Genomic DNA, 20,651 nt, shown 5'->3' with positions numbered 1-20,651 from the left:
AAAAAGGTTTCGCTTCTGACGTCTTGCTTTTCTGGACATCCAGTCTCAAGTTTCCCATCTGGAACGGCGCTCCCTGCTGCTTTGTGAAGGCTTGCTGCAAGAGCCTTCGAAACCCAGGAGCTCTTGCGTTGAGCTGTGACGCGTCCTGGGAAGACCTCCCGTTGCAGCGGAATGAGCCCCACTTCCAGGGCGTGCTGGTAGCAAATTTCCCACAGCCCACAGGGAGCAAACGATCCCAGGTGTGATGTATCACCAGGAGAGGCTGAGATGAGAGTAGGGGTTCACGCGTGTGCCCGGACCGAGGTTAATGATGGGATTAGAGCTAGGGTTAGATGCAGGGAAAGAGTGAGAGTTATAATTAGGGATAAAGCTAACAGGTGATCATTACTCGTCATGTAACATGATACAAAGGGTCAGAAGAGGAACTGATTCAGGGTTACAATTTGGACTTCGCAGACAACAGGAGCACTAAATGGTGCTGAGGGGGACTCAATAAAGTGGACCGGCCGCCTAATGTAAGCAATTGTGCACAAATATTGTACGATGACTAGCGTTGCCGGTGCTTTTTTCTTAAAGAGTCAGTTCTTGGCACCCATTCCCTACTTGACTCAGCCTAATCTTCAAGAATATTTGTCAAGAACTAAAAAAAATCCAGAAAAGGTTTAACCTCCCCGTCGGGTGACAGGCGGGGATACTGACCACTATACTAACGAGGAGACGTGAGGGCATGAAATGAACAGCTGCTGATGTCTGCACAGCATCCAGCGACCACCTAGCTGGCCTAGGGGGGTCTCATTTTCCCCCGTCAAACGGCTTGCCCGATCTAAGGCTAATTTCTTTCTTTTTATCGGCACCAGGCTTAAAACTCAGTTTAAGGCGATAGTTCCGGGCTATGTTTGACTCCAGAGTTGAATCTGTCATCCCGCATTTCCTCAGCAAATCAAGCTACCCATCTCAAGTCTCATGAGCTGAGGACGGCAAAGTCCCTGTGGGTTTAGGACAGTCAAAGAAACCCCTGGGCTGCATGCTAAGCCCCTTTTCGGCTTCACTTTCCGAATCCTGCCCTAGCTTGCGATTAGTTTTTTTCTCACTTCTTGCCCCCATCTCCCACCTTGCCTCATGGTCTCCCCTCCTCTGCGCACCTGACAGTTTGCCTGCCCTTCCACTGCCTGTCTCCAGACTTTCCAAGGAGAAAAGGCAAAGCACTAAAGCGGGCCGGGCAACGGGTCAAGTTCCGCTTTCGGCGACTAGCAGGGAGGTAGCGTGGCCGAGCGGTCTAAGGCGCTGGATTAAGGCTCCAGTCTCTTCGGAGGCGTGGGTTCAAATCCCACCGCTGCCACTTTTCCTGGCCTTGCATTTTAAAGAAGAACGTAACGTTGACCTCTTCCTTCATTAGTGCCACCTCTGTCGCAATGAGCAAGCGGATGGTATGCCACACCCTGCAGGAAAAAGGTTTCGCTTCTGACGTCTTGCTTTTCTGGACATCCAGTCTCAAGTTTCCCATCTGGAACGGCGCTCCCTGCTGCTTTGTGAAGGCTTGCTGCAAGAGCCTTCGAAACCCAGGAGCTCTTGCGTTGAGCTGTGACGCGTCCTGGGAAGACCTCCCGTTGCAGCGGAATGAGCCCCACTTCCAGGGCGTGCTGGTAGCAAATTTCCCACAGCCCACAGGGAGCAAACGATCCCAGGTGTGATGTATCACCAGGAGAGGCTGAGATGAGAGTAGGGGTTCACGCGTGTGCCCGGACCGAGGTTAATGATGGGATTAGAGCTAGGGTTAGATGCAGGGAAAGAGTGAGAGTTATAATTAGGGATAAAGCTAACAGGTGATCATTACTCGTCATGTAACATGATACAAAGGGTCAGAAGAGGAACTGATTCAGGGTTACAATTTGGACTTCGCAGACAACAGGAGCACTAAATGGTGCTGAGGGGGACTCAATAAAGTGGACCGGCCGCCTAATGTAAGCAATTGTGCACAAATATTGTACGATGACTAGCGTTGCCGGTGCTTTTTTCTTAAAGAGTCAGTTCTTGGCACCCATTCCCTACTTGACTCAGCCTAATCTTCAAGAATATTTGTCAAGAACTAAAAAAAATCCAGAAACGGTTTAACCTCCCCGTCGGGGAATTGAACCCCAGGCGGGGATACTGACCACTATACTAACGAGGAGACGTGAGGGAATGAAATGAACAGCTGCTGATGTCTGCACAGCATCCAGCGACCACCTAGCTGGCCTAGGGGGGTCTCATTTTCCCCCGTCAAACGGCTTGCCCGATCTAAGGCTAATTTCTTTCTTTTTATCGGCACCAGGCTTAAAACTCAGTTTAAGGCGATAGTTCCGGGCTATGTTTGACTCCAGAGTTGAATCTGTCATCCCGCATTTCCTCAGCAAATCAAGCTACCCATCTCAAGTCTCATGAGCTGAGGACGGCAAAGTCCCTGTGGGCTTAGGACAGTCAAAGAAACCCCTGGGCTGCATGCTAAGCCCCTTTTCGGCTTCACTTTCCGAATCCTGCCCTAGCTTGCGATTAGTTTTTTTCTCACTTCTTGCCCCCATCTCCCACCTTGCCTCATGGTCTCCCCTCCTCTGCGCACCTGACAGTTTGCCTGCCCTTCCACTGCCTGTCTCCAGACTTTCCAAGGAGAAAAGGCAAAGCACTAAAGCGGGCCGGGCAACGGGTCAAGTTCCGCTTTCGGCGACTAGCAGGGAGGTAGCGTGGCCGAGCGGTCTAAGGCGCTGGATTAAGGCTCCAGTCTCTTCGGAGGCGTGGGTTCAAATCCCACCGCTGCCACTTTTCCTGGCCTTGCATTTTAAAGAAGAACGTAACGTTGACCTCTTCCTTCATTAGTGCCACCTCTGTCGCAATGAGCAAGCGGATGGTATGCCACACCCTGCAGGAAAAAGGTTTCGCTTCTGACGTCTTGCTTTTCTGGACATCCAGTCTCAAGTTTCCCATCTGGAACGGCGCTCCCTGCTGCTTTGTGAAGGCTTGCTGCAAGAGCCTTCGAAACCCAGGAGCTCTTGCGTTGAGCTGTGACGCGTCCTGGGAAGACCTCCCGTTGCAGCGGAATGAGCCCCACTTCCAGGGCGTGCTGGTAGCAAATTTCCCACAGCCCACAGGGAGCAAACGATCCCAGGTGTGATGTATCACCAGGAGAGGCTGAGATGAGAGTAGGGGTTCACGCGTGTGCCCGGACCGAGGTTAATGATGGGATTAGAGCTAGGGTTAGATGCAGGGAAAGAGTGAGAGTTATAATTAGGGATAAAGCTAACAGGTGATCATTACTCGTCATGTAACATGATACAAAGGGTCAGAAGAGGAACTGATTCAGGGTTACAATTTGGACTTCGCAGACAACAGGAGCACTAAATGGTGCTGAGGGGGACTCAATAAAGTGGACCGGCCGCCTAATGTAAGCAATTGTGCACAAATATTGTACGATGACTAGCGTTGCCGGTGCTTTTTTCTTAAAGAGTCAGTTCTTGGCACCCATTCCCTACTTGACTCAGCCTAATCTTCAAGAATATTTGTCAAGAACTAAAAAAAATCCAGAAACGGTTTAACCTCCCCGTCGACCCCGGTCTCCCGCGTGACAGGCGGGGATACTGACCACTATACTAACGAGGAGACGTGAGGGCATGAAATGAACAGCTGCTGATGTCTGCACAGCATCCAGCGACCACCTAGCTGGCCTAGGGGGGTCTCATTTTCCCCCGTCAAACGGCTTGCCCGATCTAAGGCTAATTTCTTTCTTTTTATCGGCACCAGGCTTAAAACTCAGTTTAAGGCGATAGTTCCGGGCTATGTTTGACTCCAGAGTTGAATCTGTCATCCCGCATTTCCTCAGCAAATCAAGCTACCCATCTCAAGTCTCATGAGCTGAGGACGGCAAAGTCCCTGTGGGCTTAGGACAGTCAAAGAAACCCCTGGGCTGCATGCTAAGCCCCTTTTCGGCTTCACTTTCCGAATCCTGCCCTAGCTTGCGATTAGTTTTTTTCTCACTTCTTGCCCCCATCTCCCACCTTGCCTCATGGTCTCCCCTCCTCTGCGCACCTGACAGTTTGCCTGCCCTTCCACTGCCTGTCTCCAGACTTTCCAAGGAGAAAAGGCAAAGCACTAAAGCGGGCCGGGCAACGGGTCAAGTTCCGCTTTCGGCGACTAGCAGGGAGGTAGCGTGGCCGAGCGGTCTAAGGCGCTGGATTAAGGCTCCAGTCTCTTCGGAGGCGTGGGTTCAAATCCCACCGCTGCCACTTTTCCTGGCCTTGCATTTTAAAGAAGAACGTAACGTTGACCTCTTCCTTCATTAGTGCCACCTCTGTCGCAATGAGCAAGCGGATGGTATGCCACACCCTGCAGGAAAAAGGTTTCGCTTCTGACGTCTTGCTTTTCTGGACATCCAGTCTCAAGTTTCTCATCTGGAACGGCGCTCCCTGCTGCTTTGTGAAGGCTTGCTGCAAGAGCCTTCGAAACCCAGGAGCTCTTGCGTTGAGCTGTGACGCGTCCTGGGAAGACCTCCCGTTGCAGCGGAATGAGCCCCACTTCCAGGGCGTGCTGGTAGCAAATTTCCCACAGCCCACAGGGAGCAAACGATCCCAGGTGTGATGTATCACCAGGAGAGGCTGAGATGAGAGTAGGGGTTCACGCGTGTGCCCGGACCGAGGTTAATGATGGGATTAGAGCTAGGGTTAGATGCAGGGAAAGAGTGAGAGTTATAATTAGGGATAAAGCTAACAGGTGATCATTACTCGTCATGTAACATGATACAAAGGGTCAGAAGAGGAACTGATTCAGGGTTACAATTTGGACTTCGCAGACAACAGGAGCACTAAATGGTGCTGAGGGGGACTCAATAAAGTGGACCGGCCGCCTAATGTAAGCAATTGTGCACAAATATTGTACGATGACTAGCGTTGCCGGTGCTTTTTTCTTAAAGAGTCAGTTCTTGGCACCCATTCCCTACTTGACTCAGCCTAATCTTCAAGAATATTTGTCAAGAACTAAAAAAAATCCAGAAAAGGTTTAACCTCCCCGTCGGGGAATTGAACCCCGGTCTCCCGCGTGACAGGCGGGGATACTGACCACTATACTAACGAGGAGACGTGAGGGCATGAAATGAACAGCTGCTGATGTCTGCACAGCATCCAGCGACCACCTAGCTGGCCTAGGGGGGTCTCATTTTCCCCCGTCAAACGGCTTGCCCGATCTAAGGCTAATTTCTTTCTTTTTATCGGCACCAGGCTTAAAACTCAGTTTAAGGCGATAGTTCCGGGCTATGTTTGACTCCAGAGTTGAATCTGTCATCCCGCATTTCCTCAGCAAATCAAGCTACCCATCTCAAGTCTCATGAGCTGAGGACGGCAAAGTCCCTGTGGGCTTAGGACAGTCAAAGAAACCCCTGGGCTGCATGCTAAGCCCCTTTTCGGCTTCACTTTCCGAATCCTGCCCTAGCTTGCGATTAGTTTTTTTCTCACTTCTTGCCCCCATCTCCCACCTTGCCTCATGGTCTCCCCTCCTCTGCGCACCTGACAGTTTGCCTGCCCTTCCACTGCCTGTCTCCAGACTTTCCAAGGAGAAAAGGCAGAGCACTAAAGCGGGCCGGGCAACGGGTCAAGTTCCGCTTTCGGCGACTAGCAGGGAGGTAGCGTGGCCGAGCGGTCTAAGGCGCTGGATTAAGGCTCCAGTCTCTTCGGAGGCGTGGGTTCAAATCCCACCGCTGCCACTTTTCCTGGCCTTGCATTTTAAAGAAGAACGTAACGTTGACCTCTTCCTTCATTAGTGCCACCTCTGTCGCAATGAGCAAGCGGATGGTATGCCACACCCTGCAGGAAAAAGGTTTCGCTTCTGACGTCTTGCTTTTCTGGACATCCAGTCTCAAGTTTCCCATCTGGAACGGCGCTCCCTGCTGCTTTGTGAAGGCTTGCTGCAAGAGCCTTCGAAACCCAGGAGCTCTTGCGTTGAGCTGTGACGCGTCCTGGGAAGACCTCCCGTTGCAGCGGAATGAGCCCCACTTCCAGGGCGTGCTGGTAGCAAATTTCCCACAGCCCACAGGGAGCAAACGATCCCAGGTGTGATGTATCACCAGGAGAGGCTGAGATGAGAGTAGGGGTTCACGCGTGTGCCCGGACCGAGGTTAATGATGGGATTGGAGCTAGGGTTAGATGCAGGGAAAGAGTGAGAGTTATAATTAGGGATAAAGCTAACAGGTGATCATTACTCGTCATGTAACATGATACAAAGGGTCAGAAGAGGAACTGATTCAGGGTTACAATTTGGACTTCGCAGACAACAGGAGCACTAAATGGTGCTGAGGGGGACTCAATAAAGTGGACCGGCCGCCTAATGTAAGCAATTGTGCACAAATATTGTACGATGACTAGCGTTGCCGGTGCTTTTTTCTTAAAGAGTCAGTTCTTGGCACCCCTTCCCTACTTGACTCAGCCTAATCTTCAAGAATATTTGTCAAGAACTAAAAAAAATCCAGAAAAGGTTTAACCTCCCCGTCGGGGAATTGAGCCCCGGTCTCCCGCGTGACAGGCGGGGATACTGACCACTATACTAACGAGGAGACGTGAGGGCATGAAATGAACAGCTGCTGATGTCTGCACAGCATCCAGCGACCACCTAGCTGGCCTAGGGGGTCTCATTTTCCCCCGTCAAACGGCTTGCCCGATCTAAGGCTAATTTCTTTCTTTTTATCGGCACCAGGCTTAAAACTCAGTTTAAGGCGATAGTTCCGGGCTAAGTTTGACTCCAGAGTTGAATCTGTCATCCCGCATTTCCTCAGCAAATCAAGCTACCCATCTCAAGTCTCATGAGCTGAGGACGGCAAAGTCCCTGTGGGCTTAGGACAGTCAAAGAAACCCCTGGGCTGCATGCTAAGCCCCTTTTCGGCTTCACTTTCCGAATCCTGCCCTAGCTTGCGATTAGTTTTTTTCTCACTTCTTGCCCCCATCTCCCACCTTGCCTCATGGTCTCCCCTCCTCTGCGCACCTGACAGTTTGCCTGCCCTTCCACTGCCTGTCTCCAGACTTTCCAAGGAGAAAAGGCAAAGCACTAAAGCGGGCCGGGCAACGGGTCAAGTTCCGCTTTCGGCGACTAGCAGGGAGGTAGCGTGGCCGAGCGGTCTAAGGCGCTGGATTAAGGCTCCAGTCTCTTCGGAGGCGTGGGTTCAAATCCCACCGCGGCCACTTTTCCTGGCCTTGCATTTTAAAGAAGAACGTAACGTTGACCTCTTCCTTCATTAGTGCCACCTCTGTCGCAATGAGCAAGCGGATGGTATGCCACACCCTGCAGGAAAAAGGTTTCGCTTCTGACGTCTTGCTTTTCTGGACATCCAGTCTCAAGTTTCCCATCTGGAACGGCGCTCCCTGCTGCTTTGTGAAGGCTTGCTGCAAGAGCCTTCGAAACCCAGGAGCTCTTGCGTTGAGCTGTGACGCGTCCTGGGAAGACCTCCCGTTGCAGCGGAATGAGCCCCACTTCCAGGGCGTGCTGGTAGCAAATTTCCCACAGCCCACAGGGAGCAAACGATCCCAGGTGTGATGTATCACCAGGAGAGGCTGAGATGAGAGTAGGGGTTCACGCGTGTGCCCGGACCGAGGTTAATGATGGGATTAGAGCTAGGGTTAGATGCAGGGAAAGAGTGAGAGTTATAATTAGGGATAAAGCTAACAGGTGATCATTACTCGTCATGTAACATGATACAAAGGGTCAGAAGAGGAACTGATTCAGGGTTACAATTTGGACTTCGCAGACAACAGGAGCACTAAATGGTGCTGAGGGGGACTCAATAAAGTGGACCGGCCGCCTAATGTAAGCAATTGTGCACAAATATTGTACGATGACTAGCGTTGCCGGTGCTTTTTTCTTAAAGAGTCAGTTCTTGGCACCCATTCCCTACTTGACTCAGCCTAATCTTCAAGAATATTTGTCAAGAACTAAAAAAAATCCAGAAACGGTTTAACCTCCCCGTCGACCCCGGTCTCCCGCGTGACAGGCGGGGATACTGACCACTATACTAACGAGGAGACGTGAGGGCATGAAATGAACAGCTGCTGATGTCTGCACAGCATCCAGCGACCACCTAGCTGGCCTAGGGGGGTCTCATTTTCCCCCGTCAAACGGCTTGCCCGATCTAAGGCTAATTTCTTTCTTTTTATCGGCACCAGGCTTAAAACTCAGTTTAAGGCGATAGTTCCGGGCTATGTTTGACTCCAGAGTTGAATCTGTCATCCCGCATTTCCTCAGCAAATCAAGCTACCCATCTCAAGTCTCATGAGCTGAGGACGGCAAAGTCCCTGTGGGCTTAGGACAGTCAAAGAAACCCCTGGGCTGCATGCTAAGCCCCTTTTCGGCTTCACTTTCCGAATCCTGCCCTAGCTTGCGATTAGTTTTTTTCTCACTTCTTGCCCCCATCTCCCACCTTGCCTCATGGTCTCCCCTCCTCTGCGCACCTGACAGTTTGCCTGCCCTTCCACTGCCTGTCTCCAGACTTTCCAAGGAGAAAAGGCAAAGCACTAAAGCGGGCCGGGCAACGGGTCAAGTTCCGCTTTCGGCGACTAGCAGGGAGGTAGCGTGGCCGAGCGGTCTAAGGCGCTGGATTAAGGCTCCAGTCTCTTCGGAGGCGTGGGTTCAAATCCCACCGCTGCCACTTTTCCTGGCCTTGCATTTTAAAGAAGAACGTAACGTTGACCTCTTCCTTCATTAGTGCCACCTCTGTCGCAATGAGCAAGCGGATGGTATGCCACACCCTGCAGGAAAAAGGTTTCGCTTCTGACGTCTTGCTTTTCTGGACATCCAGTCTCAAGTTTCTCATCTGGAACGGCGCTCCCTGCTGCTTTGTGAAGGCTTGCTGCAAGAGCCTTCGAAACCCAGGAGCTCTTGCGTTGAGCTGTGACGCGTCCTGGGAAGACCTCCCGTTGCAGCGGAATGAGCCCCACTTCCAGGGCGTGCTGGTAGCAAATTTCCCACAGCCCACAGGGAGCAAACGATCCCAGGTGTGATGTATCACCAGGAGAGGCTGAGATGAGAGTAGGGGTTCACGCGTGTGCCCGGACCGAGGTTAATGATGGGATTAGAGCTAGGGTTAGATGCAGGGAAAGAGTGAGAGTTATAATTAGGGATAAAGCTAACAGGTGATCATTACTCGTCATGTAACATGATACAAAGGGTCAGAAGAGGAACTGATTCAGGGTTACAATTTGGACTTCGCAGACAACAGGAGCACTAAATGGTGCTGAGGGGGACTCAATAAAGTGGACCGGCCGCCTAATGTAAGCAATTGTGCACAAATATTGTACGATGACTAGCGTTGCCGGTGCTTTTTTCTTAAAGAGTCAGTTCTTGGCACCCATTCCCTACTTGACTCAGCCTAATCTTCAAGAATATTTGTCAAGAACTAAAAAAAATCCAGAAAAGGTTTAACCTCCCCGTCGGGGAATTGAACCCCGGTCTCCCGCGTGACAGGCGGGGATACTGACCACTATACTAACGAGGAGACGTGAGGGCATGAAATGAACAGCTGCTGATGTCTGCACAGCATCCAGCGACCACCTAGCTGGCCTAGGGGGGTCTCATTTTCCCCCGTCAAACGGCTTGCCCGATCTAAGGCTAATTTCTTTCTTTTTATCGGCACCAGGCTTAAAACTCAGTTTAAGGCGATAGTTCCGGGCTATGTTTGACTCCAGAGTTGAATCTGTCATCCCGCATTTCCTCAGCAAATCAAGCTACCCATCTCAAGTCTCATGAGCTGAGGACGGCAAAGTCCCTGTGGGCTTAGGACAGTCAAAGAAACCCCTGGGCTGCATGCTAAGCCCCTTTTCGGCTTCACTTTCCGAATCCTGCCCTAGCTTGCGATTAGTTTTTTTCTCACTTCTTGCCCCCATCTCCCACCTTGCCTCATGGTCTCCCCTCCTCTGCGCACCTGACAGTTTGCCTGCCCTTCCACTGCCTGTCTCCAGACTTTCCAAGGAGAAAAGGCAGAGCACTAAAGCGGGCCGGGCAACGGGTCAAGTTCCGCTTTCGGCGACTAGCAGGGAGGTAGCGTGGCCGAGCGGTCTAAGGCGCTGGATTAAGGCTCCAGTCTCTTCGGAGGCGTGGGTTCAAATCCCACCGCTGCCACTTTTCCTGGCCTTGCATTTTAAAGAAGAACGTAACGTTGACCTCTTCCTTCATTAGTGCCACCTCTGTCGCAATGAGCAAGCGGATGGTATGCCACACCCTGCAGGAAAAAGGTTTCGCTTCTGACGTCTTGCTTTTCTGGACATCCAGTCTCAAGTTTCCCATCTGGAACGGCGCTCCCTGCTGCTTTGTGAAGGCTTGCTGCAAGAGCCTTCGAAACCCAGGAGCTCTTGCGTTGAGCTGTGACGCGTCCTGGGAAGACCTCCCGTTGCAGCGGAATGAGCCCCACTTCCAGGGCGTGCTGGTAGCAAATTTCCCACAGCCCACAGGGAGCAAACGATCCCAGGTGTGATGTATCACCAGGAGAGGCTGAGATGAGAGTAGGGGTTCACGCGTGTGCCCGGACCGAGGTTAATGATGGGATTGGAGCTAGGGTTAGATGCAGGGAAAGAGTGAGAGTTATAATTAGGGATAAAGCTAACAGGTGATCATTACTCGTCATGTAACATGATACAAAGGGTCAGAAGAGGAACTGATTCAGGGTTACAATTTGGACTTCGCAGACAACAGGAGCACTAAATGGTGCTGAGGGGGACTCAATAAAGTGGACCGGCCGCCTAATGTAAGCAATTGTGCACAAATATTGTACGATGACTAGCGTTGCCGGTGCTTTTTTCTTAAAGAGTCAGTTCTTGGCACCCCTTCCCTACTTGACTCAGCCTAATCTTCAAGAATATTTGTCAAGAACTAAAAAAAATCCAGAAAAGGTTTAACCTCCCCGTCGGGGAATTGAGCCCCGGTCTCCCGCGTGACAGGCGGGGATACTGACCACTATACTAACGAGGAGACGTGAGGGCATGAAATGAACAGCTGCTGATGTCTGCACAGCATCCAGCGACCACCTAGCTGGCCTAGGGGGTCTCATTTTCCCCCGTCAAACGGCTTGCCCGATCTAAGGCTAATTTCTTTCTTTTTATCGGCACCAGGCTTAAAACTCAGTTTAAGGCGATAGTTCCGGGCTAAGTTTGACTCCAGAGTTGAATCTGTCATCCCGCATTTCCTCAGCAAATCAAGCTACCCATCTCAAGTCTCATGAGCTGAGGACGGCAAAGTCCCTGTGGGCTTAGGACAGTCAAAGAAACCCCTGGGCTGCATGCTAAGCCCCTTTTCGGCTTCACTTTCCGAATCCTGCCCTAGCTTGCGATTAGTTTTTTTCTCACTTCTTGCCCCCATCTCCCACCTTGCCTCATGGTCTCCCCTCCTCTGCGCACCTGACAGTTTGCCTGCCCTTCCACTGCCTGTCTCCAGACTTTCCAAGGAGAAAAGGCAAAGCACTAAAGCGGGCCGGGCAACGGGTCAAGTTCCGCTTTCGGCGACTAGCAGGGAGGTAGCGTGGCCGAGCGGTCTAAGGCGCTGGATTAAGGCTCCAGTCTCTTCGGAGGCGTGGGTTCAAATCCCACCGCGGCCACTTTTCCTGGCCTTGCATTTTAAAGAAGAACGTAACGTTGACCTCTTCCTTCATTAGTGCCACCTCTGTCGCAATGAGCAAGCGGATGGTATGCCACACCCTGCAGGAAAAAGGTTTCGCTTCTGACGTCTTGCTTTTCTGGACATCCAGTCTCAAGTTTCCCATCTGGAACGGCGCTCCCTGCTGCTTTGTGAAGGCTTGCTGCAAGAGCCTTCGAAACCCAGGAGCTCTTGCGTTGAGCTGTGACGCGTCCTGGGAAGACCTCCCGTTGCAGCGGAATGAGCCCCACTTCCAGGGCGTGCTGGTAGCAAATTTCCCACAGCCCACAGGGAGCAAACGATCCCAGGTGTGATGTATCACCAGGAGAGGCTGAGATGAGAGTAGGGGTTCACGCGTGTGCCCGGACCGAGGTTAATGATGGGATTAGAGCTAGGGTTAGATGCAGGGAAAGAGTGAGAGTTATAATTAGGGATAAAGCTAACAGGTGATCATTACTCGTCATGTAACATGATACAAAGGGTCAGAAGAGGAACTGATTCAGGGTTACAATTTGGACTTCGCAGACAACAGGAGCACTAAATGGTGCTGAGGGGGACTCAATAAAGTGGACCGGCCGCCTAATGTAAGCAATTGTGCACAAATATTGTACGATGACTAGCGTTGCCGGTGCTTTTTTCTTAAAGAGTCAGTTCTTGGCACCCATTCCCTACTTGACTCAGCCTAATCTTCAAGAATATTTGTCAAGAACTAAAAAAAATCCAGAAACGGTTTAACCTCCCCGTCGGGGAACCCCGGTCTCCCGCGTGACAGGCGGGGATACTGACCACTATACTAACGAGGAGACGTGAGGGCATGAAATGAACAGCTGCTGATGTCTGCACAGCATCCAGCGACCACCTAGCTGGCCTAGGGGGGTCTCATTTTCCCCCGTCAAACGGCTTGCCCGATCTAAGGCTAATTTCTTTCTTTTTATCGGCACCAGGCTTAAAACTCAGTTTAAGGCGATAGTTCCGGGCTATGTTTGACTCCAGAGTTGAATCTGTCATCCCGCATTTCCTCAGCAAATCAAGCTACCCATCTCAAGTCTCATGAGCTGAGGACGGCAAAGTCCCTGTGGGCTTAGGACAGTCAAAGAAACCCCTGGGCTGCATGCTAAGCCCCTTTTCGGCTTCACTTTCCGAATCCTGCCCTAGCTTGCGATTAGTTTTTTTCTCACTTCTTGCCCCCATCTCCCACCTTGCCTCATGGTCTCCCCTCCTCTGCGCACCTGACAGTTTGCCTGCCCTTCCACTGCCTGTCTCCAGACTTTCCAAGGAGAAAAGGCAAAGCACTAAAGCGGGCCGGGCAACGGGTCAAGTTCCGCTTTCGGCGACTAGCAGGGAGGTAGCGTGGCCGAGCGGTCTAAGGCGCTGGATTAAGGCTCCAGTCTCTTCGGAGGCGTGGGTTCAAATCCCACCGCTGCCACTTTTCCTGGCCTTGCATTTTAAAGAAGAACGTAACGTTGACCTCTTCCTTCATTAGTGCCACCTCTGTCGCAATGAGCAAGCGGATGGTATGCCACACCCTGCAGGAAAAAGGTTTCGCTTCTGACGTCTTGCTTTTCTGGACATCCAGTCTCAAGTTTCCCATCTGGAACGGCGCTCCCTGCTGCTTTGTGAAGGCTTGCTGCAAGAGCCTTCGAAACCCAGGAGCTCTTGCGTTGAGCTGTGACGCGTCCTGGGAAGACCTCCCGTTGCAGCGGAATGAGCCCCACTTCCAGGGCGTGCTGGTAGCAAATTTCCCACAGCCCACAGGGAGCAAACGATCCCAGGTGTGATGTATCACCAGGAGAGGCTGAGATGAGAGTAGGGGTTCACGCGTGTGCCCGGACCGAGGTTAATGATGGGATTAGAGCTAGGGTTAGATGCAGGGAAAGAGTGAGAGTTATAATTAGGGATAAAGCTAACAGGTGATCATTACTCGTCATGTAACATGATACAAAGGGTCAGAAGAGGAACTGATTCAGGGTTACAATTTGGACTTCGCAGACAACAGGAGCACTAAATGGTGCTGAGGGGGACTCAATAAAGTGGACCGGCCGCCTAATGTAAGCAATTGTGCACAAATATTGTACGATGACTAGCGTTGCCGGTGCTTTTTTCTTAAAGAGTCAGTTCTTGGCACCCATTCCCTACTTGACTCAGCCTAATCTTCAAGAATATTTGTCAAGAACTAATAAAAATCCAGAAACGGTTTAACCTCCCCGTCGGGGAATTGAACCCCGGTCTCCCGCGTGACAGGCGGGGATACTGACCACTATACTAACGAGGAGACGTGAGGGCATGAAATGAACAGCTGCTGATGTCTGCACAGCATCCAGCGACCACCTAGCTGGCCTAGGGGGGTCTCATTTTCCCCCGTCAAACGGCTTGCCCGATCTAAGGCTAATTTCTTTCTTTTTATCGGCACCAGGCTTAAAACTCAGTTTAAGGCGATAGTTCCGGGCTATGTTTGACTCCAGAGTTGAATCTGTCATCCCGCATTTCCTCAGCAAATCAAGCTACCCATCTCAAGTCTCATGAGCTGAGGACGGCAAAGTCCCTGTGGGCTTAGGACAGTCAAAGAAACCCCTGGGCTGCATGCTAAGCCCCTTTTCGGCTTCACTTTCCGAATCCTGCCCTAGCTTGCGATTAGTTTTTTTCTCACTTCTTGCCCCCATCTCCCACCTTGCCTCATGGTCTCCCCTCCTCTGCGCACCTGACAGTTTGCCTGCCCTTCCACTGCCTGTCTCCAGACTTTCCAAGGAGAAAAGGCAAAGCACTAAAGCGGGCCGGGCAACGGGTCAAGTTCCGCTTTCGGCGACTAGCAGGGAGGTAGCGTGGCCGAGCGGTCTAAGGCGCTGGATTAAGGCTCCAGTCTCTTCGGAGGCGTGGGTTCAAATCCCACCGCTGCCACTTTTCCTGGCCTTGCATTTTAAAGAAGAACGTAACGTTGACCTCTTCCTTCATTAGTGCCACCTCTGTCGCAATGAGCAAGCGGATGGTATGCCACACCCTGCAGGAAAAAGGTTTCGCTTCTGACGTCTTGTTTTTCTGGACATCCAGTCTCAAGTTTCCCATCTGGAACGGCGCTCCCTGCTGCTTTGTGAAGGCTTGCTGCAAGAGCCTTCGAAACCCAGGAGCTCTTGCGTTGAGCTGTGACGCGTCCTGGGAAGACCTCCCGTTGCAGCGGAATGAGCCCCACTTCCAGGGCGTGCTGGTAGCAAATTTCCCACAGCCCACAGGGAGCAAACGATCCCAGGTGTGATGTATCACCAGGAGAGGCTGAGATGAGAGTAGGGGTTCACGCGTGTGCCCGGACCGAGGTTAATGATGGGATTAGAGCTAGGGTTAGATGCAGGGAAAGAGTGAGAGTTATAATTAGGGATAAAGCTAACAGGTGATCATTACTCGTCATGTAACATGATACAAAGGGTCAGAAGAGGAACTGATTCAGGGTTACAATTTGGACTTCGCAGACAACAGGAGCACTAAATGGTGCTGAGGGGGACTCAATAAAGTGGACCGGCCGCCTAATGTAAGCAATTGTGCACAAATATTGTACGATGACTAGCGTTGCCGGTGCTTTTTTCTTAAAGAGTCAGTTCTTGGCACCCATTCCCTACTTGACTCAGCCTAATCTTCAAGAATATTTGTCAAGAACTAAAAAAAATCCAGAAACGGTTTAACCTCCCCGTCGGGGAATTGAACCCCGGTCTCCCGCGTGACAGGCGGGGATACTGACCACTATACTAACGAGGAGACGTGAGGGCATGAAATGAACAGCTGCTGATGTCTGCACAGCATCCAGCGACCACCTAGCTGGCCTAGGGGGGTCTCATTTTCCCCCGTCAAACGGCTTGCCCGATCTAAGGCTAATTTCTTTCTTTTTATCGGCACCAGGCTTAAAACTCAGTTTAAGGCGATAGTTCCGGGCTATGTTTGACTCCAGAGTTGAATCTGTCATCCCGCATTTCCTCAGCAAATCAAGCTACCCATCTCAAGTCTCATGAGCTGAGGACGGCAAAGTCCCTGTGGGCTTAGGACAGTCAAAGAAACCCCTGGGCTGCATGCTAAGCCCCTTTTCGGCTTCACTTTCCGAATCCTGCCCTAGCTTGCGATTAGTTTTTTTCTCACTTCTTGCCCCCATCTCCCACCTTGCCTCATGGTCTCCCCTCCTCTGCGCACCTGACAGTTTGCCTGCCCTTCCACTGCCTGTCTCCAGACTTTCCAAGGAGAAAAGGCAAAGCACTAAAGCAGGCCGGGCAACGGGTCAAGTTCTGCTTTCGGCGACTAGCAGGGAGGTAGCGTGGCCGAGCGGTCTAAGGCGCTGGATTAAGGCTCCAGTCTCTTCGGAGGCGTGGGTTCAAATCCCACCGCTGCCACTTTTCCTGGCCTTGCATTTTAAAGAAGAACGTAACGTTGACCTCTTCCTTCATTAGTGCCACCTCTGTCGCAATGAGCAAGCGGATGGTATGCCACACCCTGCAGGAAAAAGGTTTCGCTTCTGACGTCTTGCTTTTCTGGACATCCAGTCTCAAGTTTCCCATCTGGAACGGCGCTCCCTGCTGCTTTGTGAAGGCTTGCTGCAAGAGCCTTCGAAACCCAGGAGCTCTTGCGTTGAGCTGTGACGCGTCCTGGGAAGACCTCCCGTTGCAGCGGAATGAGCCCCACTTCCAGGGCGTGCTGGTAGCAAATTTCCCACAGCCCACAGGGAGCAAACGATCCCAGGTGTGATGTATCACCAGGAGAGGCTGAGATGAGAGTAGGGGTTCACGCGTGTGCCCGGACCGAGGTTAATGATGGGATTAGAGCTAGGGTTAGATGCAGGGAAAGAGTGAGAGTTATAATTAGGGATAAAGCTAACAGGTGATCATTACTCGTCATGTAACATGATACAAAGGGTCAGAAGAGGAACTGATTCAGGGTTACAATTTGGACTTCGCAGACAACAGGAGCACTAAATGGTGCTGAGGGGGACTCAATAAAGTGGACCGGCCGCCTAATGTAAGCAATTGTGCACAAATATTGTACGATGACTAGCGTTGCCGGTGCTTTTTTCTTAAAGAGTCAGTTCTTGGCACCCATTCCCTACTTGACTCAGCCTAATCTTCAAGAATATTTGTCAAGAACTAAAAAAAATCCAGAAACGGTTTAACCTCCCCGTCGGGGAATTGAACCCCGGTCTCCCGCGTGACAGGCGGGGATACTGACCACTATACTAACGAGGAGACGTGAGGGCATGAAATGAACAGCTGCTGATGTCTGCACAGCATCCAGCGACCACCTAGCTGGCCTAGGGGGGTCTCATTTTCCCCCGTCAAACGGCTTGCCCGATCTAAGGCTAATTTCTTTCTTTTTATCGGCACCAGGCTTAAAACTCAGTTTAAGGCGATAGTTCCGGGCTATGTTTGACTCCAGAGTTGAATCTGTCATCCCGCATTTCCTCAGCAAATCAAGCTACCCATCTCAAGTCTCATGAGCTGAGGACGGCAAAGTCCCTGTGGGCTTAGGACAGTCAAAGAAACCCCTGGGCTGCATGCTAAGCCCCTTTTCGGCTTCACTTTCCGAATCCTGCCCTAGCTTGCGATTAGTTTTTTTCTCACTTCTTGCCCCCATCTCCCACCTTGCCTCATGGTCTCCCCTCCTCTGCGCACCTGACAGTTTGCCGGCCCTTCCACTGCCTGTCTCCAGACTTTCCAAGGAGAAAAGGCAAAGCACTAAAGCGGGCCGGGCAACGGGTCAAGTTCTGCTTTCGGCGACTAGCAGGGAGGTAGCGTGGCCGAGCGGTCTAAGGCGCTGGATTAAGGCTCCAGTCTCTTCGGAGGCGTGGGTTCAAATCCCACCGCTGCCACTTTTCCTGGCCTTGCATTTTAAAGAAGAACGTAACGTTGACCTCTTCCTTCATTAGTGCCACCTCTGTCGCAATGAGCAAGCGGATGGTATGCCACACCCTGCAGGAAAAAGGTTTCGCTTCTGACGTCTTGCTTTTCTGGACATCCAGTCTCAAGTTTCCCATCTGGAACGGCGCTCCCTGCTGCTTTGTGAAGGCTTGCTGCAAGAGCCTTCGAAACCCAGGAGCTCTTGCGTTGAGCTGTGACGCGTCCTGGGAAGACCTCCCGTTGCAGCGGAATGAGCCCCACTTCCAGGGCGTGCTGGTAGCAAATTTCCCACAGCCCACAGGGAGCAAACGATCCCAGGTGTGATGTATCACCAGGAGAGGCTGAGATGAGAGTAGGGGTTCACGCGTGTGCCCGGACCGAGGTTAATGATGGGATTACAGCTAGGGTTAGATGCAGGGAAAGAGTGAGAGTTATAATTAGGGATAAAGCTAACAGGTGATCATTACTCGTCATGTAACATGATACAAAGGGTCAGAAGAGGAACTGATTCAGGGTTACAATTTGGACTTCGCAGACAACAGGAGCACTAAATGGTGCTGAGGGGGACTCAATAAAGTGGACCGGCCGCCTAATGTAAGCAATTGTGCACAAATATTGTACGATGACTAGCGTTGCCGGTGCTTTTTTCTTAAAGAGTCAGTTCTTGGCACCCATTCCCTACTTGACTCAGCCTAATCTTCAAGAATATTTGTCAAGAACTAAAAAAAATCCAGAAACGGTTTAACCTCCCCGTCGGGGAATTGAACCCCGGTCTCCCGCGTGACAGGCGGGGATACTGACCACTATACTAACGAGGAGACGTGAGGGCATGAAATGAACAGCTGCTGATGTCTGCACAGCATCCAGCGACCACCTAGCTGGCCTAGGGGGGTCTCATTTTCCCCCGTCAAACGGCTTGCCCGATCTAAGGCTAATTTCTTTCTTTTTATCGGCACCAGGCTTAAAACTCAGTTTAAGGCGATAGTTCCGGGCTATGTTTGACTCCAGAGTTGAATCTGTCATCCCGCATTTCCTCAGCAAATCAAGCTACCCATCTCAAGTCTCATGAGCTGAGGACGGCAAAGTCCCTGTGGGCTTAGGACAGTCAAAGAAACCCCTGGGCTGCATGCTAAGCCCCTTTTCGGCTTCACTTTCCGAATCCTGCCCTAGCTTGCGATTAGTTTTTTTCTCACTTCTTGCCCCCATCTCCCACCTTGCCTCATGGTCTCCCCTCCTCTGCGCACCTGACAGTTTGCCTGCCCTTCCACTGCCTGTCTCCAGACTTTCCAAGGAGAAAAGGCAGAGCACTAAAGCGGGCCGGGCAACGGGTCAAGTTCCGCTTTCGGCGACTAGCAGGGAGGTAGCGTGGCCGAGCGGTCTAAGGCGCTGGATTAAGGCTCCAGTCTCTTCGGAGGCGTGGGTTCAAATCCCACCGCTGCCACTTTTCCTGGCCTTGCATTTTAAAGAAGAACGTAACGTTGACCTCTTCCTTCATTAGTGCCACCTCTGTCGCAATGAGCAAGCGGATGGTATGCCACACCCTGCAGGAAAAAGGTTTCGCTTCTGACGTCTTGCTTTTCTGGACATCCAGTCTCAAGTTTCCCATCTGGAACGGCGCTCCCTGCTGCTTTGTGAAGGCTTGCTGCAAGAGCCTTCGAAACCCAGGAGCTCTTGCGTTGAGCTGTGACGCGTCCTGGGAAGACCTCCCGTTGCAGCGGAATGAGCCCCACTTCCAGGGCGTGCTGGTAGCAAATTTCCCACAGCCCACAGGGAGCAAACGATCCCAGGTGTGATGTATCACCAGGAGAGGCTGAGATGAGAGTAGGGGTTCACGCGTGTGCCCGGACCGAGGTTAATGATGGGATTAGAGCTAGGGTTAGATGCAGGGAAAGAGTGAGAGTTATAATTAGGGATAAAGCTAACAGGTGATCATTACTCGTCATGTAACATGATACAAAGGGTCAGAAGAGGAACTGATTCAGGGTTACAATTTGGACTTCGCAGACAACAGGAGCACTAAATGGTGCTGAGGGGGACTCAATAAAGTGGACCGGCCGCCTAATGTAAGCAATTGTGCACAAATATTGTACGATGACTAGCGTTGCCGGTGCTTTTTTCTTAAAGAGTCAGTTCTTGGCACCCCTTCCCTACTTGACTCAGCCTAATCTTCAAGAATATTTGTCAAGAACTAAAAAAAATCCAGAAACGGTTTAACCTCCCCGTCGGGGAATTGAACCCCGGTCTCCCGCGTGACAGGCGGGGATACTGACCACTATACTAACGAGGAGACGTGAGGGCATGAAATGAACAGCTGCTGATGTCTGCACAGCATCCAGCGACCACCTAGCTGGCCTAGGGGGGTCTCATTTTCCCCCGTCAAACGGCTTGCCCGATCTAAGGCTAATTTCTTTCTTTTTATCGGCACCAGGCTTAAAACTCAGTTTAAGGCGATAGTTCCGGGCTATGTTTGACTCCAGAGTTGAATCTGTCATCCCGCATTTCCTCAGCAAATCAAGCTACCCATCTCAAGTCTCATGAGCTGAGGACGGCAAAGTCCCTGTGGGCTTAGGACAGTCAAAGAAACCCCTGGGCTGCATGCTAAGCCCCTTTTCGGCTTCACTTTCCGAATCCTGCCCTAGCTTGCGATTAGTTTTTTTCTCACTTCTTGCCCCCATCTCCCACCTTGCCTCATGGTCTCCCCTCCTCTGCGCACCTGACAGTTTGCCTGCCCTTCCACTGCCTGTCTCCAGACTTTCCAAGGAGAAAAGGCAAAGCACTAAAGCGGGCCGGGCAACGGGTCAAGTTCCGCTTTCGGCGACTAGCCGGGAGGTAGCGTGGCCGAGCGGTCTAAGGCGCTGGATTAAGGCTCCAGTCTCTTCGGAGGCGTGGGTTCAAATCCCACCGCTGCCACTTTTCCTGGCCTTGCATTTTAAAGAAGAACGTAACGTTGACCTCTTCCTTCATTAGTGCCACCTCTGTCGCAATGAGCAAGCGGATGGTATGCCACACCCTGCAGGAAAAAGGTTTCGCTTCTGACGTCTTGCTTTTCTGGACATCCAGTCTCAAGTTTCCCATCTGGAACGGCGCTCCCTGCTGCTTTGTGAAGGCTTGCTGCAAGAGCCTTCGAAACCCAGGAGCTCTTGCGTTGAGCTGTGACGCGTCCTG

The 20,651-nt window shown here is 51.6% G+C and overlaps 19 non-coding genes across 19 annotated transcripts; 12 read left to right on the top strand and 7 right to left on the bottom strand.

Moving 5' to 3' along the window:
- Positions 1 to 1,257: 1,257 nt before the first annotated feature.
- TRNAL-AAG (transfer RNA leucine (anticodon AAG)) lies at positions 1,258 to 1,339 on the top strand. The gene has a single exon. It is a non-coding gene; the product is annotated as a tRNA-Leu (tRNA).
- Positions 1,340 to 2,711: 1,372 nt separating this feature from the next.
- TRNAL-AAG (transfer RNA leucine (anticodon AAG)) lies at positions 2,712 to 2,793 on the top strand. The gene has a single exon. It is a non-coding gene; the product is annotated as a tRNA-Leu (tRNA).
- A 1,378-nt stretch (positions 2,794 to 4,171) lies between these two features.
- On the top strand, positions 4,172 to 4,253 carry TRNAL-AAG (transfer RNA leucine (anticodon AAG)). The gene has a single exon. It is a non-coding gene; the product is annotated as a tRNA-Leu (tRNA).
- A 774-nt stretch (positions 4,254 to 5,027) lies between these two features.
- On the bottom strand, positions 5,028 to 5,099 carry TRNAD-GUC (transfer RNA aspartic acid (anticodon GUC)). The gene has a single exon. It is a non-coding gene; the product is annotated as a tRNA-Asp (tRNA).
- A 541-nt stretch (positions 5,100 to 5,640) lies between these two features.
- On the top strand, positions 5,641 to 5,722 carry TRNAL-AAG (transfer RNA leucine (anticodon AAG)). The gene has a single exon. It is a non-coding gene; the product is annotated as a tRNA-Leu (tRNA).
- A 2,846-nt stretch (positions 5,723 to 8,568) lies between these two features.
- On the top strand, positions 8,569 to 8,650 carry TRNAL-AAG (transfer RNA leucine (anticodon AAG)). Its single transcript has one exon. It is a non-coding gene; the product is annotated as a tRNA-Leu (tRNA).
- Positions 8,651 to 9,424: 774 nt separating this feature from the next.
- TRNAD-GUC (transfer RNA aspartic acid (anticodon GUC)) lies at positions 9,425 to 9,496 on the bottom strand. Its single transcript has one exon. It is a non-coding gene; the product is annotated as a tRNA-Asp (tRNA).
- Positions 9,497 to 10,037: 541 nt separating this feature from the next.
- TRNAL-AAG (transfer RNA leucine (anticodon AAG)) lies at positions 10,038 to 10,119 on the top strand. Its single transcript has one exon. It is a non-coding gene; the product is annotated as a tRNA-Leu (tRNA).
- A 2,850-nt stretch (positions 10,120 to 12,969) lies between these two features.
- Positions 12,970 to 13,051, top strand: TRNAL-AAG (transfer RNA leucine (anticodon AAG)). Its single transcript has one exon. It is a non-coding gene; the product is annotated as a tRNA-Leu (tRNA).
- Positions 13,052 to 13,825: 774 nt separating this feature from the next.
- On the bottom strand, positions 13,826 to 13,897 carry TRNAD-GUC (transfer RNA aspartic acid (anticodon GUC)). The gene has a single exon. It is a non-coding gene; the product is annotated as a tRNA-Asp (tRNA).
- A 541-nt stretch (positions 13,898 to 14,438) lies between these two features.
- On the top strand, positions 14,439 to 14,520 carry TRNAL-AAG (transfer RNA leucine (anticodon AAG)). The gene has a single exon. It is a non-coding gene; the product is annotated as a tRNA-Leu (tRNA).
- Positions 14,521 to 15,294: 774 nt separating this feature from the next.
- On the bottom strand, positions 15,295 to 15,366 carry TRNAD-GUC (transfer RNA aspartic acid (anticodon GUC)). Its single transcript has one exon. It is a non-coding gene; the product is annotated as a tRNA-Asp (tRNA).
- A 541-nt stretch (positions 15,367 to 15,907) lies between these two features.
- On the top strand, positions 15,908 to 15,989 carry TRNAL-AAG (transfer RNA leucine (anticodon AAG)). The gene has a single exon. It is a non-coding gene; the product is annotated as a tRNA-Leu (tRNA).
- A 774-nt stretch (positions 15,990 to 16,763) lies between these two features.
- On the bottom strand, positions 16,764 to 16,835 carry TRNAD-GUC (transfer RNA aspartic acid (anticodon GUC)). The gene has a single exon. It is a non-coding gene; the product is annotated as a tRNA-Asp (tRNA).
- A 541-nt stretch (positions 16,836 to 17,376) lies between these two features.
- On the top strand, positions 17,377 to 17,458 carry TRNAL-AAG (transfer RNA leucine (anticodon AAG)). Its single transcript has one exon. It is a non-coding gene; the product is annotated as a tRNA-Leu (tRNA).
- Positions 17,459 to 18,232: 774 nt separating this feature from the next.
- Positions 18,233 to 18,304, bottom strand: TRNAD-GUC (transfer RNA aspartic acid (anticodon GUC)). Its single transcript has one exon. It is a non-coding gene; the product is annotated as a tRNA-Asp (tRNA).
- Positions 18,305 to 18,845: 541 nt separating this feature from the next.
- TRNAL-AAG (transfer RNA leucine (anticodon AAG)) lies at positions 18,846 to 18,927 on the top strand. Its single transcript has one exon. It is a non-coding gene; the product is annotated as a tRNA-Leu (tRNA).
- A 774-nt stretch (positions 18,928 to 19,701) lies between these two features.
- Positions 19,702 to 19,773, bottom strand: TRNAD-GUC (transfer RNA aspartic acid (anticodon GUC)). Its single transcript has one exon. It is a non-coding gene; the product is annotated as a tRNA-Asp (tRNA).
- A 541-nt stretch (positions 19,774 to 20,314) lies between these two features.
- TRNAL-AAG (transfer RNA leucine (anticodon AAG)) lies at positions 20,315 to 20,396 on the top strand. Its single transcript has one exon. It is a non-coding gene; the product is annotated as a tRNA-Leu (tRNA).
- The last annotated feature ends 255 nt before the right edge of the window (positions 20,397 to 20,651 follow it).

Source organism: Ambystoma mexicanum, unplaced genomic scaffold (genome assembly GCF_040938575.1).
Source record: "Ambystoma mexicanum isolate Mex_15411 unplaced genomic scaffold, UKY_AmexF1_1 Mex_scaf20, whole genome shotgun sequence".
In the NCBI taxonomy this organism is placed as follows: Eukaryota; Metazoa; Chordata; class Amphibia; order Caudata; family Ambystomatidae; genus Ambystoma; species Ambystoma mexicanum.
This window is presented reverse-complemented; position numbering and strand designations above follow the sequence as displayed.